Consider the following 6,000-nt stretch of genomic DNA (forward strand, 5'->3'; position numbering starts at 1 on the left):
GTCAACGGTAGACCAATTACTAAACTCTCTGACGACCTGTCAGATCCTCTACCACTCACTCCAAATCATCTGTTGTTACTTCGTTCTGGTCCGACTCTACCCCCAGGAGCCTTCGTAAAACAAGATGTTTACCGACGCCGATGGCGCCAGGTCCAGTATTTGGCAGATATCTTCTGGTCAAGATGGCTTAAAGAATACTTGCCTGCACTGCAGCAGCGCCAGAAATGGCTACAACCAAAGCGGAATCTTCAAGTAGGAGATCTTGTGCTAATTCTGCATGAAAATACACCACGCAATCACTGGCCACTAGGTCTGATTACTCAGGTTTATCCAGGTGCAGATGGACTTGTGCGTTCTGTGGAAGTGAAAACACAGACAGGAGTCTACAGCCGTCCAGCGGATAAAATATGCCTCCTGGAAGCCAGTTTAATTAGTTGAGTTAACTTATTGAAGCATCACCCTTCCTTTCTTTGAATGACCCTTTTTGGGTCATTGGGGCCGGGATGTAGGCTGCTGCCCCTTTAAGAACGTCGTTTCAGTGGACTCAGGGGAACGTTGTGAGGGAGGGGAAAAAAAAAAAAAAAGGAAAGAAAAAGACCATGTTGTTTGGTTCTAGCGTGTTGGACTTTTGACGATTTACAAGTGTTTGATTACCTACTTAACCTACTTATTCCCAGCGTGGTGAGAATGTTTTCGTTGTTAAGAAATACGATGTTTAATGTAATGTTACGTAGATCGCTATTTTTGGCGATTATAGCGATTGCCGCCATAGTGCGTAAATGTTAATATATTATGTTTATTTTTCCTTTGTGTAAACGTATGCTGTTTATGTGATTATATTACTAAGTATAAATGTGTTTTTTGTGTTTACAGTTTGACCGCACGTATACCGCACGTGTGCATGTATGCATATGACAATACTAAAAAACAACAATCGCAAAAGAATGTGTACAGTGTGAGTTCTGCACTAGTGGAATAAAATCAAAACCAAGTTCTAACTTAATGTTATCATTTCGTGGGTAACAACTACTTTATATTTCAAAAAAAAAAAAAAATTGGACCGAAACCAGGACTATATAAAAATGAAAACATAATTGAAACTAAATCTAAAACTATTAAAAACATTTTTTTTTTTTTAAAAAGTTAACATTTGTCATTTTAATTATTGTGTAATTTAACATGGCACTGAAAAAAATATATATTCAAAAAAGATGCTAAGATAAAACTATTAATTAACACTGACTGAAACATATTCAGACCTATATGTACTTTAAAGACGTTTTGTTTTGACTTTATTTTGGGATTCAATCTAATCTAATCCGATTCAATTTAGGGTGTATAATATAATTTGCTGTTGGCATAAAATCATTTGAAATAAACATTTAATATAGTACTTCTTTCTCTCTCCCTTTCCTCTATACGGTCCAGTCTTATAATCCCGGCAGCCTATGGACAGAGGAACATGATGAACGCTCTGCAATATTGCTGTAACACTTACATAGTCCTGATGTAAGAGCTCCTAAACTCTAAAACACACACTGCATCTCCTACGCGAGGGGTGTGTGAAGAGGTGCGCCTGCATGGACGCAGAGTTAAAGCAGAAATGAGTGATGAACATATGGTGTGGGCCTCCCGTGAGCAGCCAAACACACACACGTACACACACACACACACACACATAACAGAGAGTGTGGAGGAACATGTAGCTTCTTTTGTGATGATGATGATGATGATGATGATAATGGCACACTCACTCCACTAATGAATATATACGATACACTGATAACAATCACTCAGAGGGCTGTCCGAACCCACACAGGTCGAGATGCTCGGCACATTAATCAAATGTATGTAGAACGCTGCCTCAGCGAAAGCAAACCCGAGAGTCCACAACCCAAGAGCCTAACGAGGTCTGTTCAACCATCCTGATTCTAGTTCATGCTGCTGTCTCGCAGACAACCAGCGTAAAGGTTATCCGAGGCATTTGTTTTGTAAGAAATGCTTTCTAAAATATAGGGGTCAAGCGTGCAACACTGAAACCCTATCGCCAGTGTAAGGATTTCAGCATTATTATATTTCTACCGTTTAGACCAAACCAGTAAGGCCCGGAGACTTGAATGCCGAATGCAGTTTAATTCCCAGATCACCTTTAAATATTGATATGGATGTTTAAAAGTCAAGGTTACCTGTCAGCCTGTCAGCTGAAAAAAATTTAAATAACAAATGTGACCGTGGACCAGCAAATCCAAAAAGTGTCTTTTTTTTCAGATTGAGACTTCAACATCTGAAAGCTGCATAAATAATCTTTCCATGACGTGGACAATATTTGGAGTGTGAGGGCCTAAATATATTATATATGCAGAAGATCACCTTTAGAGTTGAGGTTCTTAGCAATGCATTACTAATCAAAAATTAAGTTTTGATATACTTACAGTAGGACATTTTCTAAATATCTTCATAATCTTAGTTAAGAAAAATAATTATTGATAATTTTGCCACATACAATGTATTTTCGCCTATTGCTACAAATATACCTGCGCTCCTTATGACTTGTTTTGTAGTCCAGGTTCACACATACGTGACTGATAATAAAAAATGGTATAGCTTATTATAAACAATAACGTAACACTTGTTGATAGTTTAGATACTGGAGAATTTAGACATCACGGTAAAGCTGTATGCTCGTGTAAAGATTTGCTAAATATTATTTTACCAGTGTATTAAGTACTTTTAATAAACACTAGCATTAGCGAGCACCACACGAAGCCCGTTTAATTTAAATATAAAATAAATAAGTGTGCCATGAACAAATGTGATTGTGCGTCCCTATATAAGATATATAGTTTCTGCCAGTAATAATACATATAAAAACATTGTGCAAAAGAAAAATGCTTGCAAGATATACTGTATTTGTATTGCATCAGACCCGAACACTTGAGTTTATAACAAATGTATTTTATTAGCTATATAGAAGTCCGTAATATCATTGATTTGAAAACCCAAGGTCTGCATAGGTTCTTTCTCTTCTTAATAATGCATTGCCCTTTGTTGCTTGGAAACGTAACGCGATAGACTGACCGAGAATTCAGCAGCTCATTGTGATGTGTGCCTGCGTGTGTCACACTAAGTATAAACACAAGGCAAAGGTGTCTAACGGCCAATACCAATCCATCCAGCATCTGCCGACACAGATTCAATACACTCACAACAGCTGGACACGTCGGGTTGTGCTTTATTTCACGATTTCCAGACGCTTTATGCCGTTGCAGGCTGAATTAACCACTCTGTACAAAATTTAATTTGACATTACCTAAATGTCTGAGGAGGAGAGGGAGGGAGATCTGTTTATTCCTGCGACAGGGACAAACAGCCTGAGGAGTCTGCGGCTAGCGAAGTGAATCGTGAAATACACAAACAAGCGAAGTTGGATAAACACTGAAAATGGAAAGAGAAAGACAAAATCATGCATCACCGGACAGGGCAGGACAACAATATCGGATGAAAACGGGAGAGAGAGAGAGAAAAGCTGAGCGCTTATAAATTATTGTAAGCTCAATATCTTCCATCAGTTTCGTGAGCCGACGCACTACCAAACTAATATATTTTTATGAGAAGGCTTAGCAGGAAACAAAGGCAATCATGTTGTCTCAAATTAAACTCTGATTTACTGTATAATTGTCATAAACTAAAGCAGTGCTGCAGCTGGAAAGTAATGAATGTGCTAAAACTCGCTACCAAACAAATCTTTATTTTGCATAATTTTTATAGATATTTTTAGGCTTACACCCATAAGATAGATACAAAATGAACCACTACTCTCAAATGCAAACTCTCAAACTCCAATGATGGATATATATATATATATATATATATATATATATATATATATATATATATATATATAGATAGATATAGATATAGATAGATAGATAGATAGATAGATATAGTACCCCAAAAACACACTTTAACTAATTATACATTGGTTCCATAATCAGTAAGTTAGTGCTTCACCACAAAGGCTATCTACATTTCTGACATTCAGCCTTCAATCTAAAGACCACAATCAAAACTCCTTATTTAAACTTAGTGAAGTTTAAATTTTGCTCTGACTTTTCAAAACTCAGGTGCAATAAACGCTCCCGGCGTCTGCAAGTTTTACCCGCTGCTTTGTTACGTTTAAAACGTTGAAGTGTCTCAGAAATGCATCATGCATTGTTTTCATGTGAGTGTATGTCGTGTAGGATGTTGGCTTACCTCTGTGCGCGCGCACGCCGGACAGCCCGAGAGCGAGCAGCATCGGGATCAATATTCGATTCATTGTAGTAAAACTCCTCCGGTCTTTCTGTTCTTGCTGATTTCTCTCACACTTAGACAATTGGAAAATTCAGCGAGGTGGTTAAAAATGCATCCAAATTAAACAGAAGAACCAATGAGAGTCGCTGAAAGGTTTCAGGTAAGGTACGATGCTCAGTTGCGCGAAAGAGCTTGATACTCTGAGAGAGAGAGAGAGAGAGAGAGAGAGAGAGAGAGAGAGAGAGACACACACAGAGAGAGAGAGAGAGAGAGAGAGAGAGAGAGAGAGAGAGAGACTCACTTTATATGTCTTTTTGGCGAATGAAAGGTTAACACCCAACCCAATATTCATACATGAGTTTTTCAAAACGACTCCGCGGACGCTCAATAAACTGTTAATATATAAACAGCAATATATATATATATATATATATATATATATATATATATATATATATATATATATATATATATATATAATTTTTCAAAAACACACACACACACACACATATTATATATATATATATATATATATATATATATATATATATATATATATATATATATATATATATATGTACGTGTGTGTACACACACACACACACAGAGTATATAGTAAAATTACTTTTATGTTATGAAAGGTTGCATTTTGGCTCCACCTGGCGGTTCTTTGACGTAAACTAGTGTGAACGCATGCTCTCCCTCGTTATTTCAAAGTAATGAAAATAGCTTTTGGGTCTCTTTTTGTAGTTTCATTTTGCAAGTTTATCATAAGTGTAAGCAAGTATGCCATACGGTCACCATTGACTTCCATAGTAGGAAAAAAATATGGTGACCCAGAAACTAGTTTCAATTTTTTTCTTCAAAATATATTCCTTTGTGTTTCATGCAGATTTGGAACTACTCGAGGATGAGAGAATGATGACAGAATTTTCATTTTTGGATAAACTACTCCTTTAATGCATGCGTTATGCTTTAAAATATTTTTTATTTTTTTCAAATAAAGAGATGTTATTTTATTTTGAGACCGTGGCCAAAGTATATTGCTCTTTTGTGTATTTTCATCCTGGCATGTTATGAAGAGCATGCTTTTATTGAAAACCTTTCAGTCCTCTTTCACTTAAATAAAGCATTTAGTCGAATTGATATTAATATTAGTTAATATGAACCAAATAATGGATTCATTATTTAAGCAAAATTTGTATGGACAAAAAAACTGAATAGTGTGTTGTTTGTGTAGTTTCTTACATTTAAAACTGACCGAAACTTGAATCTGAGTGAATGAATCGCACGTCTCGTGATCGCCCGCATCTCTAATAAAAAGTGAAAGTAAATATTGAAGTATCTCTTAATTAGAAATTAGTGAGTAGCTCAGGACTCCAGAAACGTTACAGAGCCCAGCTGTGTGTCTATAAGGAGTCTATGAATCCTCCAGTACATTTAAGAAATGCAGACACACAGACTAATCTCAGCTATATTTCTATAAAATAAAAACAAGTACATCATTTGTGTTATCATAATGGGATTCTAACAATGACAGATTGTTCTTGTATATTGTTTCATTGTTATAGTTTAGTCCATCAGAAGAGAGCAGAACAATTTACAAGTCCTCCACTACATTTTAAGTTTGAACAGACAGATGTCAGGTATAACATTTGTGTAAAACATTGATTTCATGATGATACAAATATTTTGCTTAGTAACTTA

The 6,000-nt window shown here is 36.0% G+C and overlaps 1 pseudogene; it reads right to left on the reverse strand.

The window, feature by feature from the left end:
- LOC122358703 overlaps window positions 1–4,470 on the reverse strand; it is a 36,897-nt pseudogene extending 32,427 nt beyond the window's left edge.
- Window positions 4,471–6,000: the final 1,530 nt, after the last annotated feature.

The sequence above is a fragment of the Puntigrus tetrazona genome, chromosome 15 (assembly GCF_018831695.1).
Source record: "Puntigrus tetrazona isolate hp1 chromosome 15, ASM1883169v1, whole genome shotgun sequence".
Taxonomy (NCBI): domain Eukaryota; kingdom Metazoa; phylum Chordata; class Actinopteri; order Cypriniformes; family Cyprinidae; genus Puntigrus; species Puntigrus tetrazona.